General features: G+C 40.3%; 1 non-coding gene across 1 annotated transcript; it reads right to left on the reverse strand.

Annotated features, from left to right (window-relative positions):
• Nucleotides 1-11,942: 11,942 nt before the first annotated feature.
• LOC112725946 (small nucleolar RNA R71) lies at nt 11,943-12,050 on the reverse strand. Its single transcript, XR_003165023.1, has one exon. It is a non-coding gene; the product is annotated as a small nucleolar RNA R71 (small nucleolar RNA).
• Nucleotides 12,051-14,745: the final 2,695 nt, after the last annotated feature.

Below are 14,745 nucleotides of genomic sequence, written 5' to 3' on the forward strand. Positions count from 1 at the left end.
TTTCAAAATCAAATCTTTTTAAGTTTCTTTTTCAAATCTTTTTCAAAATCAATTTCAAAATCTTTTCTAACTTCTTATCTTTTCAAATTTAATTTTCAAATCCTTTTCAATTAACCACTTGACTTTTTGTTTGATTTTAAAAGTTTTATGTTTCAATCATATCTTTTTCAAAACCACTGGTGCACAAATTGTGAATCACACTTTTCACAACTCGTACCACTAACCAGTAAGTGCACTGGGTCGTCCAAGTAATACCTTACGTGAGTAAGGGTCGAATCCCACAGAGATTGTTGGATTGAAGCAATCTATGGTTATTTTGTAAATCTTAGTCAGGAAGTCAATTATGTTTATCAGTTGAATTGTGAATAACCAAGAGAGCATAAATTAAAGGTTACTTGTTGTGCAGTAATGGAGAATATGTTGGAGTTTTGGAGATGCTTTGTCTTCTGAATCTCTGCTTTCCTCTGTCTTCTGATTCACGCACGCACGTCCTCCTATGGCAAGCTGTGTGTTGGTGGATCACCGTTGTCAATGGCTACCTTCCATCCTTCCAGTGAAAACTACACTCACGCGCTCTGTCACAGCACGGCTAATCACCGGTTGGTTCTCGATCCGGTTGGAATAGGATTTACTATCCTTTTGCGTCTGTCACTAACGCCCAGCCTTCAGGAGTTTGAAGCTCGTCACAGTCATTCAATCCTTGAATCCTACTCGGAATACCACAGACAAGGTTTAGACTTTCCGGATTCTCATGAATGCCGCCATCAGTTCTAGCTTATACCACGGAGATTCTGATTAAGGAATCTAAGAGATACTCATTCAATCGGATATAGAACGGAGGTGGTTGTCAGGCACACGTTCGTGGTTTGAGGAAGGTGATGAATGTCACAGATCATCACCTTCATCACAGTTAAGCACGAATGAACATCTTAGATAGGAACAAGCGTGTTTGAATGGAAAACAGAAATACTTGCATTAATTCATCGAGACACAGCAGAGCTCCTCACCCCCAACAATGGGGTTTAGAGACTCATGCCGTCAGAGAATACAAAGTTTAGATCTAAAAATGTCATGAGATACAAAATAAGTCTCTAAAAGTTGTTTAAATACTAAACTAGTAGCCTAGGTTTACAACAAATGAGTAAACTATGATGGATGATGCAGAGGCCCACTTCTGGGGCCCACTTGGTGTGTGCTGGGGCTGAAAATTAAGCAATCCACGTGCAGAGGCCATTTGTGGAGTTGAACGCCAGTTTTTGTGCCAGTTTGGGCGTTCAACTCCAGCTTTTGATCCTTTTCTGGCGCTGGACGCCAGAATTGGGCAGAGAACTGGCGTTGAACGCCAGTTTACGTCGTCTATCCTTGTGCAAAGTATGGACTATTATATATTTCTGGAAAGCCCTGGATGTCTACTTTCCAACACAATTGGAAGCATGCCATTTAGAGTTCTGTAGCTCCAGAAAATCCATTTTGAGTGCAGGGAGGTCAGAATCCAACAGCATCAGCAGTCCCTTTTCAGCCTGAATCAGATTTTTGCTCAGCTCCTTCAATTTCAGCCAGAAAAATACCTGAATTTACAGAAAAACACACAACTCATAGTAAAGTCCAGAAATATGAATTTTCCTTAAAAACTAATGAAATTAAACTAAAAACTAACTAAAACATACTAAAAACTATATGAAATTAACCCCAAAAAGCGTATAAAATATCCGCTCATCACAACACCAAACTTAAACTTTTGCTTGTCCTCAAGCAATTAGACAAATAAAATAGAAGACTAATAGGTTGAGAAGCAATAATATCTCAGAGTTTTTTTTTTTTTGCATGAAGCTCAGATTCTAATTAGATGAGTGGGGCTAGTAGCTTTTTGCTTCCGAACAGTTTTGGCATCTCACTTTATCCATTGAAGCTCAAAGTGATTGGCATCTATAGGAACTCAGAATTCAGATAGTGCTATTGATTCTCCTAGTTCAGTATGTTGATTCTTGAACACAGCTACTTTTATGAGTCTTGGCCGTGGCCCTAAGCACTTTGTTTTCCAGTATTACCACTGGATACATAAATGCCACAGACACATAATTGGGTGAACCTTTTTAGATTGTGACTCAGCTTTGCTAAAGTCCCCAATTAGAGGTGTCCAGAGTTCTTAAGCACACTCTTCTTTTTGCTTTGGACCTTGACTTTAACCGCTCAGTCTCAAGTTTTCACTTGACACCTTCACGCCACAAGCACATGGTTAGGGACAGCTTGGTTTAGCCGCTTAGGCCAGGATTTTATTCCCTTAGGCCCTCCTATCCACTGATGCTCAAAGCCTTGGGATCCTTTTTATTACCCTTGCCTTTTGGTTTTAAGGGCTATTGGCTTTTTGCTCTTGCCTTTTGGTTTTAAGAGCTTTGGTTTTTTCTGCTTGCTTTCTCCCTTTTTTTTTTTCTGCAAGCTTTGTTCTTTGCTGCTTTTTCTTGCTTCAAGAATCATTTTTATGATTTTTCAGATTATCAATAACATGTCTCATGTTCATCATTCTTTCAAGAGCCAACATATTTAACAGTCTTAAACAACAAATTCAAAAGACATATGCACTGTTCAAGCATTCATTCAGAAGACAGAAAGCATTGCCACCACATGTTACTAATTAGAATTTTTCTTATTAAAAACTCTAAATTTTATTGCCTCTTATTCAAAAGATCTACTATTTTATTCATGTTTGTTGATGATGAGAAAAATAGAATATAACTTAATTGGGGATAAAATCAAACTAGACACTAGTTACTACTAATGATCATGTAATGAAGACACAAACATAGATAAGCACTTAACATAGAGAAAACGAAAAACAGAGAAAGTAAGAACAAGGAACGAGTCCACCTTAGTGATGATGGCATTTCCTTCTTGAGGCACCAATGATGTTCTTGAGCTCTTTTATGTCTCTTCCTTGCCTTTGTGGCTTGATTCCTAGTGATTTTTGGTATTTCTATCCTCAGTTGCTTCCAATAATTATGTGGAGGGAAGTGCATCCCCTGAGGTATCCCTTGATTTGCAGCCACATGTTCTACCACTGAGCTATAGATCCTTCACATAATTGTTTTACCACACCAAACTTAGAATGTTGCTCGCCCTCGAGCAAAAGAAGAAGGAATAGATGAAAAAGAAGATGTGGAAAGAAAAAAAACTAGGATTATGAGGAGGGAAGGTGGGGATCCTGTGGGGTCCACATATCTTGAAATGATCCTGTGAGGTCCACAGATCTTGAGGTGTCAAGGCATTTACATCCCTGCACCAATTTGGGCATGCAAAATGCCCTTGCACACAACTCTGGGCGTTCAGCGCCAGGTTGGTGCCCATTTTGGGCGTTCAACGCCAGAACCATGCTCTGTTCTGGCGTTGAACGCCAGACAGGTGCTTCCTCCAGGGTGTGATTTTTCTTCTGCTGTTTTTGATTCCGTTTTCAATTTTTACTATTTGTTTTGTGACTCCACATGATCATGAACCTAATAAAACATGAAAAACCATGAAAGTAAATAAAAATTGGGTTGCCTCCCAACAAGCGCTTCTTTAATGTCCTTAGCTGGACCTTGCTGAGCTTTTAATCTAGCTTCAGCCTTGAGCATTCTTGCTCAATGTTGCTTTCTAGATAATGCTTGATTCTCTGTCCATTGACAATGAACTTCTTATCAGAATCAATATCTTGAAGCTCCACATAACCATATGGTGATACACTTGTAATCACGTATGGTCCCCTCCACCGGGATTTCAGTTTCCCGGGGAATAGCCTGAGTCTAGAGTTAAACAACAGAACCTTCTGTCCTGGTTCAAAGATTCTAGATGACAGCTTTCTGTCATGCCATTTTTTTGATTTTTCTTTATAAAGCTTGGCATTTTCGAAAGCTGTGAATCTGAATTCCTCTAGCTCATTTAGCTGGAGCAATCGTTTTTCTCCTGCTAATTTGGCATCAAAGTTTAGAAATCTGGTTGCCCAGTAGGCCTTATGTTCCAGTTCCACGGGCAGGTGACATGCCTTACCATACACGAGTTGGTATGGAGAGGTCCCTATAGGGGTCTTGAATGCTGTTCTGTAAGCCCACAGAGCATCATCCAAGCTCCGTGCCCAATCCTTTCTACGGGTATTTACTGTCCGTTCCAGGATTCTCTTTAATTCTCTGTTAGAGACTTCAGCTTGCCCATTGGTTTGTGGATGATATGGAGTGGCCACCTTGTGGCGAATTCCGTACCGAACCATGGCAGAGTAAAGCTGTTTATTGCAGAAGTGAGTGCCCCCATCACTGATTAACACTCTAGGGACACCAAACCTGCTAAAGATATATTTCTGGAGGAACTTCAGCACTGTTTTAGTATCATTGGTGGGTGTGGCAATAGCCTCAACCCATTTTGATACATAGTCAACTGCCACCAGAATATAAGTGTTTGAATATGATGGTGGGAAAGGTCCCATGAAGTCAATTCCCCATACGTCAAACAACTCAATTTCCAAGATTCCTTGTTGAGGCATGGCGTAACCATGAGGCAGATTACCAGCTCTTTGGCAATTGTCACAATTACGTACAAACTCTCGGGAATCTTTATAGAGTGTGGGCCAATAGAAGCCACATTGGAGGACCTTGGTGGCTGTGCGCTCACCTCCGAAATGGCCTCCATATTGAGATCCGTGGCAATGCCACAGGATCCTCTGTGCTTCTTCTCTAGGCACACACCTACGGATAATTCCGTCTGCACATCTCTTAAAGAGATAAGGTTCATCCCACAAGTAGTACTTTGCATCAGTAATTAATTTCTTCTTTTGTATCCTGTTGTACTCCTTGGGTATGAACCTTGCAGCTTTATAGTTTGCAATATCGGCAAACCATGGTGCTTCCTGAATGGCGAATAAATGCTCATCAGGAAACGTCTCAGAGATCTCAAGAGAAGGGAGGGACGTCCCTTCCACTGGCTCTATCCGGGACAGATGATCAACCACTTGGTTCTCTGTCCCTTTTCTGTCTCTTATTTCTATATCAAACTCTTGCAGAAGCAATACCCATCTGATGAGCCTGGGTTTTGAATCCTGCTTTGTGAGTAGATATTTAAGAGCAGCATGGTCAGTATACACAATCACTTTTGATCCTACTAAGTATGATCTGAACTTGTCAATGGCATAAACCACTGCAAGTAGTTCTTTTTCTGTGGTTGTGTAATTTTTCTGGGCATCATTTAGAACGCGACTGGCATAATAAATGACATGCAGAAGCTTGTCATGCCTCTGTCCCAATACTGCACCAATGGCATGATCACTGGCATCACACATTAGCTCAAATGGTAATGTCCAGTCTGGTGCAGAAATGACTGGTGCTGTGACCAGCTTAGCTTTCAGCGTTTCAAACGCCTGCAGGCACTCTGTGTCAAACACAAATAGCGTGTCAGCAGCTAGCAGATTGCTTAGAGGTTTTGTGATTTTTGAAAAATCCTTTATAAACCTCCTATAGAATCCTGCATGCCCCAGAAAGCTTCTGATTGCCTTAACATTAGCAGGTGGTGGTAATTTTTCAATTACCTCTATTTTTGCTTGATCCACCTCTATTCCCTTGTTTGAGATTTTATGCCCAAGAACAATTCCTTCAGTCACCATGAAGTGACACTTTTCCCAGTTTAAAACTAGGTTGGTTTCTTGGCATCTTTTCAGAACAAGTTTCAGGTGATCAAGACAAGAGCTGAATGAGTCTCCATATACTGAGAAGTCATCCATGAAGACTTCCAGAAATTTTTCCACCATGTCAGAGAAAATAGAGAGCATGCATCTCTGGAAGGTTGCAGGCGCATTACATAGCCCAAAGGGCATCCTTCTATAAGCAAACACTCCAGATGGACATGTGAATGCTGTTTTCTCTTGATCCTGGGGATCCACTGTAATCTGGTTATAGCCTGAATAGCCATCCAAAAAGCAGTAATAATCATGACCTGCTAGTCTTTCTAGCATCTGGTCTATGAATGGTAAAGGAAAATGATCCTTTCTGGTGGTTGTATTGAGCCTTCTGTAGTCAATACACATGCGCCACCCTGTAACTGTTCTTGTAGGAACTAGTTCATTTTTTTCATTATGAATCACTGTCATGCCTCCCTTTTTTGGGACGACTTGAACAGGGCTCACCCAGGGGCTATCAGAAATGGGATAAATAATCCCAGCCTCTAGTAATTTGGTGACCTCTTTCTGCACCACTTCCTTCATGGCTGGATTTAGCCGCCTCTGTGGTTGAACCACTGGTTTGGCATTATCTTCCAATAGGATTTTGTGCATACATCTAGCTGGGCTTATGCCCTTAAGGTCACCTATGGACCACCCAAGAGCTGTCTTGTGTGTCCTTAGCACTTGAATAAGTGCTTCCTCTTCCTGTGAATTTAAAGCAGAGCTTATGATCACTGGAAAAGTGTCACCTTCTCCCAGAAATGCATATTTCAAGGATGGTGGTAGTGGCTTGAGCTCGGGTTTAGGAGGTTTTTCCTCTTTCAGAAGAAAGTTCAGAGGCTCCTTCATGTCCTCTGAATCCTCCAAATCAGGCTGAACATCTTTAAAGATGTCTTCCAACTCTGATTCGAGACTCTCAGCCATGTTGATCTCTTCTACCAAAGAGTCAATAAGATCAACTTTCATGCAGTCTGTTGATGTGTCTGGATGCTGCATGGCTTTGACAGCATTCAACTTGAACTCATCATCGTTGACTCTCAGGGTTATTTCCCCCTGTTGGACGTCAATGAGGGATCGTCCAGTTGCTAGGAAGGGTCTTCCTAGAATGAGAGTAGCACTCTTGTGCTCCTCCATTTCCAGCACAACAAAGTCAGTGGGAAAGGCGAATGGCCCAACTCTAACAATCATGTCTTCAATCACGCCTGATGGGTATTTAGTGGAACCATCAGCAAGTTGGAGACATATCCGGGTTGGTTTAACTTCTTCAGTTAAGCCAAGCTTCCTGATAGTGGATGCAGGTATTAGGTTGATGCTTGCCCCAAGATCGCATAACGCTGTCTTGATGCAATCACCTTCTAATATGCATGGTATCAGAAAACTCCCAGGGTCTTTAAGCTTTTCAGGAAAGCTTTTCAGAATGACTGCACTGCATTCTTCAGTGAGGAGAACTCTTTCTGTTTCTCTCCACTCCTTTTTATGACTCAAGATCTCTTTCATGAACTTGGCATAAGAAGGTATTTGCTCAAGTGCCTCTGCAAATGGAATCTTTATTTCAAGAGTCCTTAGATAATCTGCAAAGCGAGCAAATTGCTTATCCTGCTCTTCTTTCCGGAGTTTTTGAGGATAAGGTATCTTGGCTTTATATTCCTCAACCTTAGTGGTTAAAGAAGCCTTTTTAGAGGGGTTGTTATCAGCACTTGTGTGTGTCTGATCCCTCACTGGCAACTGAGTGCCAGAGTCAGAAGCTGGAGTGACGTTAGACGCCAGCTCACTGTCTGTTCCTGGCGCCTGAACGCCAGAAATGTGCCCCTTTTGGGCGTTCAACGTTGGATTCTGCCCCATTTGGGCGTTCAACGCCAGATTCTTGCCCATTTCTGGTGTTGAACGCCAATTCTGCCTTGTTTCTGGCATTGAACGCCAGTTTTGGGCATGGTCTGGGCGTTCAGCGCCAGCCTTCCACCCATTTTCTGGCGTTTTAGTGCCAGAATTATTTTTCCCTGGGCTCTTACTGTCCTCAGGTGAATCTTTGGTGGGTTGCTCATTTCTTGAATTTTTGATGCCTTGAGGTGGGGTATTTAATGTTTTCCCACTTCTTAATTGAACTGCTTGGCATTCTTCTGCTATTTGCCTTGATAGCTGCTGCTTTGTTTGCTTAAACTGTTCGTCCATATGTATATTAGCTATCCTTGTCTCTTGTAGCCTGTCCTTGAATTCAGCTAGCTGCTTTGTTAGAAAATCCAATTGCTGATTGAATTCAGCAGCTTGCTTTACAGTACTGAATTCAGCAGTTACTGTTTTAACCTCTTCATTCATGGAAGGGTTGCTGCTTAGGTACAGATGCTGATTCCTAGCAACTGTATCAATGAGCTCTTGAGCCTCTTCAATTGTCTTTCTCATGTGGATAGATCCACCAGCTGAGTAATCTAGAGACATCTGAGCTCCTTCTGCAAGCCCATAGTAGAAGATGTCTAACTGAACCCACTCTGAAAACATTTCAGAGGGGCATTTTCGTAGCATCTCTCTGTATCTCTCCCAGGCATCATAAAGAGATTCATTATCTCCTTGTTTAAAGCCTTGGATGTCCAGCCTTAGCTGTGTCATCCTTTTTGGAGGAAAATACTGATTCAGGAATTTTTCTGTCAGCTGTTTCCATGTTCTTATGCTGGCCTTAGGTTGGTTATTTAACCACCTCTTAGCTTGATCTTTTACAGCAAATGGAAACAGTAATAGTCTGTAGACATCCTGATCTATTTCCTTATCATGCACTGTGTCAGCAATTTGTAAAAATTGTGCCAGAAACTCTGTAGGTTCTTACTGTGGAAGACCGGAATACTGACAACTTTGCTGCACCATGATAATGAGCTGAGGATTCAACTCAAAGCTACTAACTCCAATGGAGGGTATGCAGATGCTACTCCCATATGAAGCAGTAGAGGGGTTAGAATATGACCCCAGAGTCCTCTTGGACTGTTCATTTCCACTTATGTCCATGATGAACAAAGGGATATAACTTGGATTGATTTACCTTTTTAATTATTTTATTTTATTTATTTATTATTATTATTATTTTTTTTTATTTCGAAAATAAAATGAATTAAAATAAAATAAATGAAAATAGGTGGAGATTTTCGAAAAAATGAGGAGAGAGAAAGTGGTTAGGAAGTTTTGAAAAAGATATGATTTGGAAAAGATTTAAAAATTTTTTTTAAAAAATCTGAAAATTTTTTTTTATTTTGAAATAAAAATCTGAATTTTATAAATATATTTCGAAAATTTGTTTTTAAAATAGAGAGAAAAGATATTTTTGAATTTAAAGAGGAGAGAGAAAAACAATAAGATAGCACAGGATTTAAAATTTTTAGATCTAATGTTCCCTATTTTCGAAAATTTTGGAGGGAAAACACCAAGGAACACCAAACTTAAAAATTTTAAGATCAAGTCACAAGGAAAACTCAAGAACACGAAGAAAGAACACCAAACTTAAAATTTTTAGAAAACCAGAATAATTTTTCGAAAATTTTAAGGAAAATCAACAAGAAAACACCAAACTTAAAGTTTGGCACAGGATTCAATAGAGAAAATATTATTTATGAAAAAGATTTTAAAAAAATATGATAGCCAATTACTATGAACATAAACACCACGTTCTAACTAATTGAGCTATAAATTTAAAGTATTTTAACAAGGGATAAATAGTAAGAGACTCTAAACTAAAAAGAAAAATTTTTCCTAATCTAAGCAACAAAATAATCCGTCAGTTGTTCAAACACGAAAAATCCCCGGCAACGGCGCCAAAAACTTGGTGCACAAATTGTGAATCACACTTTTCACAACTCGTACCACTAACCAGCAAGTGCACTGGGTCGTCCAAGTAATACCTTACGTGAGTAAGGGTCGAATCCCACAGAGATTGTTGGATTGAAGCAATCTATGGTTATTTTGTAAATCTTAGTCAGGAAGTCAATTATGTTTATCAGTTGAATTGTGAATAACCAAGAGAGCATAAATTAAAGGTTACTTGTTGTGCAGTAATGGAGAATATGTTGGAGTTTTGGAGATGCTTTGTCTTCTGAATCTCTGCTTTCCTCTGTCTTCTGATTCACGCACGCACGTCCTCCTATGGCAACCTGTGTGTTGGTGGATCACCGTTGTCAATGGCTATCTTCCATCCTTCCAGTGAAAACTACGCTCACGTGCTCTGTCACAGCACGGCTAATCACCGGTTGGTTCTCGATCCGGTTGGAATAGGATTTACTATCCTTTTGCGTCTGTCACTAACGCCCAGCCTTCAGGAGTTTGAAGCTCGTCACAGTCATTCAATCCTTGAATCCTACTCGGAATACCACAGACAAGGTTTAGACTTTCCGGATTCTCATGAATGCCGCCATCAGTTCTAGCTTATACCACGGAGATTCTGATTAAGGAATCTAAGAGATACTCATTCAATCAGATATAGAACGGAGGTGGTTGTCAGGCACACGTTCGTGGTTTGAGGAAGGTGATGAATGTCACAGATCATCACCTTCATCACAGTTAAGCGCGAATGAACATCTTAGATAGGAACAAGCGTGTTTGAATGGAAAACAGAAATACTTGCATTAATTCATCGAGACACAGCAAAGCTCCTCACCCCCAACAATGGGGTTTAGAGACTCATGCCGTCAGAGAATACAAAGTTTAGATCTAAAAATGTCATGAGATACAAAATAAGTCTCTAAAAGTTGTTTAAATACTAAACTAGTAGCCTAGGTTTACAACAAATGAGTAAACTATGATGGATGATGCAGAGGCCCACTTCTGGGGCCCACTTGGTGTGTGCTGGGGCTGAGAATTAAGCAATCCACGTGCAGAGGCCATTTGTGGAGTTGAACGCCAGTTTTTGTGCCAGTTTGGGCGTTCAACTCCAGCTTTTGATCCTTTTCTGGCGCTGGACGCCAGAATTGGGCAGAGAACTGGCGTTGAACGCCAGTTTACGTCGTCTATCCTTGTGCAAAGTATGGACTATTATATATTGCTGAAAAACCCTGGATGTCTACTTTCCAACACAATTGGAAGCATGCCATTTCGAGTTCTGTAGCTCCAGAAAATCCATTTTGAGTGCAGGGAGGTCAGAATCCAACAGCATCAGCAGTCCTTTTTCAGCCTGAATCAGATTTTTGCTCAGCTCCTTCAATTTCAGCCAGAAAAATACCTGAATTTACAGAAAAACACACAACTCATAGTAAAGTCCAGAAATATGAATTTTCCTTAAAAAATAATGAAATTAAACTAAAAACTAACTAAAACATACTAAAAACTATATGAAATTAACCCCAAAAAGCGTATAAAATATCCGCTCATCAACCACCTAACTAATTTTTCCTTTCTAATTTTCGAAAATCACTAACCTCTTTTTCAAAATCTCTTTTAATTAACTAATTGTTTTAAATTCTAATTTAATTTAATTTAATTTTTTTTTAAAGACTTTCGAATTTTAACTTTAATTTTAAAATAAAAACAAAAATATTTTTACTTTATGTTATTTTCGAAATCTTCCCTCTCTCATCCCCTTCTATTTATTTATTCTTCTACTAACACTTTACTCCCACTCAAAAAATTCGAACCCTATCTTCTTTTCTGTGTTCGAATTTTTCTCTTCTCCTTCTTCTATTTTTCTCTTCTTATACTTACATAAGAAATCTCTATACTGTGACATAGAGGATTCCATATTTTCTTTTGTGTTCTCTTATTTTTCATATGAGTAGGAACAAGGATAAAAACATTCTTGTTGAAGATGATCCTGAACCTGAAAGGACTCTAAAAGAGGAAGCTAAGGAAAGCTAAAGCACAACTCTCTGGAGAAAATCTGACAGGAATTTTCAAAAAAGAAGGAGACATGGCCGAAAATAATAACAATGCAAGTAAGATGCTTGGTGACTTTATTGCACCAAATTCCAATTTACATGGAAGAAGCATCTCAATCCCTGCCATTGGAGTAAACAATTTTGAGCTTAAACCTCAATTAGTTTCTCTGATGCAACAGAACTGCAAGTTTCACGGACTTCCATCTGAAGATCCTTTTCAGTTCTTAACTAAATTCTTGCAAATCTGTGATACTGTTAAGACCAATGGGGTTGATCCCGAGGTCTACAGGCTTATGCTTTTCCCGTTTTCTGTAAGAGACAGAGCTAGAATATGGTTGGACTCTCAACCTAAAGATAGCCCGAACTCTTGGGATAAGCTGGTCACAGCTTTCTTAGCCAAGTTCTTTCCTCCTCAAAAGCTTAGCAAGCTTAGAGTGGATGTTCAAACCTTCAAACAGAAAGAATGTGAATCCCTCTATGAAGCTTGGGAGAGATACAAGGAACTGACCAAAAAGTGTCCTTCTGACATGCTTTCAGAATGGACCATCCTGGATATATTCTATGATGGTCTGTTTGAGTTATCAAAGATGTCATTGGACCATTCTGCAGGTGAATCCATTCGCCTAAAGAAAATGCCTACAGAAGCTCAGGAACTCATTGACATGGTTGCAAATAACAGTTCATGTACACTTCTGAAAGGAATCCTGTGAGTAATGGGACGCCTCAGAGGAAGAGAGTTCTTGAAATTGATGCTCTGAATGCCATATTGGCTCAGAACAAAATATTGACTCAGCAAGTCAATATGATTTCTCAGAGTCTGAATGGATTGCAAGCTGCATCCAACAGTACTAAAGATGCATCTTCTGAAGAAGAAGCTTATGATCCTGAGAACCCTGCAATAGCAGAGGTAAATTACATGGGTGAACCCTATGGAAACACCTATAATCCCTCATGGAGAAATCATCCAAATTTCTAATGGAAGGATCAACAAAAGCCTCAACAAGGCTTTAATAATGGTGGAAGAAACAGGTTTAGCAACAGCAAGTCTTTTCCATTATCCACTCAGCAACAGACAGAGAATTCTGAGCAGAACCCATCTAACTTAGCAAATATAGTCTCTGATCTATCTAAGGCCACTCTAAGTTTCATGAATGAAACAAGGTCCTCCATTAGAAATCTGGAGGCACAAGTGGGCCAGCTGAGTAAAAGGGTCACTGAAACTCCTCTGAGTACTCTCCCAAGCAATACAGAAGAGAATCCAAAATGAGAGTACAAGGCCATTACCTTCCTTGGTGTGGACGAACCCAAAGAGGAGGAGGAGGACGTGAATCCTAGTGAGGAAGACCTCCTGGGACGTCCATTGACCTATAAGGAGTTTCCCTTTGAGGAACCAAAGGAATCTGAGGCTCATCTAGAGACCATAGAGATTCCATTAAACCTCCTTTTACTATTCATGAGCTCAGATGACTATTCATCTTCTGAAGAAGATGAAGACATTGCTAAGAGCAATTTGATCAGTATTTAGGAGCAATCATGAAGCTGAATGCCAAATTATTTGGTAATGAGACTTGGGAGAATGAACCTCCATTGCTCATCAAGGAACTAAATACCTTGGTTCAGCAAACTCTACCTCAAAAGAAATAGGATCATGGTAAATTCTTAATTCCCTGTAACATAGGCACCATGACCTTTGAGAAGGCTCTGTGTGACCTGGGGTCAGGCATAAACTTAATGCCACTCTCTGTAATGGAGAAACTAGGAATCTTTGAGGTACAGGCTGCCAAGTTCTCATTAGAAATGGCAGACAAATCCATGAAATAGGCTTATGGACTAGTAGAGGACGTGTTAGTAAAGGTTGAAGACCTTTACATCCCTGCTGATTTCATAATCCTAGACACTGGGAAGGATGAGGATGAATCCATCATCCTTGGAAGACCCTTCCTAGCCACAGCAAAAGCTGTGATTGATGTGAACAGAGGAGAGTTGGTCCTGCAACTGAATGAGGACAACCTTGTGTTTAAAACTCAAGGATCTCCTTCTGTAACCATGGAGAGGAAGCATGAAAAGCTTCTCTCACTGCAGAGTCAACCAAAGCTCCCACAGTCAAACTCTAAGTTTGGTGTTGAACCCCTCCGTTCAAACTCTAAGTTTGGTGTTGAGAGGTCCCAACAATGCTCTGAACATCTGTGAGGCTATATAAGAGCTCACTGTCAAGCTATTGACACTAAAGAAGCGCTTGTTAGGAGGCAACCCAATGTTATTTAACTATATCTATTTATTTTCTATTGTTATTTTATGTTTTTTTAGGTTGATGATCATGTGGAGTGACAAAAACTACTAAAAAATTAAAAACAGAATAAAAAATAGCATTAAAAATAGTACACCCTGGAGGAAGAGCATTCTGGCATTTAAACGCCAGAAACAAGCATCTGTCTGGCATTTAACGCCAAAAACAAGCACCAAGCTGGCGTTTAACGCCAGAAACAAGCATCAACCTGGCGTTAAACGCCAGAAACAAGCAGCAAGCTGGCGTTTAACGCCAGACATGCATGCTAAGGGCGTTTTACATGCCTAATTGGACCAAGGATGTTAAGTCCTTGACCCATTGGATCTGTGGACCCCACAGGATCCCCACAGGATCTGTGGACCCCACAGGATCCCCACCTACCCCACCTCTTCTTCTCTCCTCTTTACACCTTCTCATAACTCTCTTCCCCAAATACCCTTCACCAATCACCTCAATCACTCTTCCCCATCACCTCTTAACCACTATCATCCATCCACTCTTCCCCATAAACCCCACCTACCTCCAAAATTCAAACTCTTTTCCCTCCCAAACCCAACCCTAATGGCCGAACCCTAAACCTTCCCCACCTCCTATATAAACCCCTCATTCCTTCTTCATTTTCACACAACACAACCCTTTCTTCTTCCCCTTGGCCGAATACACACCTCTCTCCCTCTCCTCCATTTTTCTTCTTCTTCTCCTTCTTTCCTTCTTCTTTTGCTCGGGGACGAGCAAACATTTTAAGTTTGGAGTGGTAAAAGCATTGCTTTTTATTTTTCCATAACCATTAAAGGCACCTAAGGCCAGAGAAACCTCAAGAAAGAGGAAAGAGAAGGCAATTGCTTCTACCTCTGAGTCATGGGAGATGGAGAGATTCATCCCAAAGGTCCATCAAGACTACTTCTATGAAGTTGTGGCCAAGAAGAAAGTGATCCCTGAGG

Source organism: Arachis hypogaea, chromosome 11 (assembly GCF_003086295.3).
Source record: "Arachis hypogaea cultivar Tifrunner chromosome 11, arahy.Tifrunner.gnm2.J5K5, whole genome shotgun sequence".
Lineage (NCBI taxonomy): Eukaryota > Viridiplantae > Streptophyta > Magnoliopsida > Fabales > Fabaceae > Arachis > Arachis hypogaea.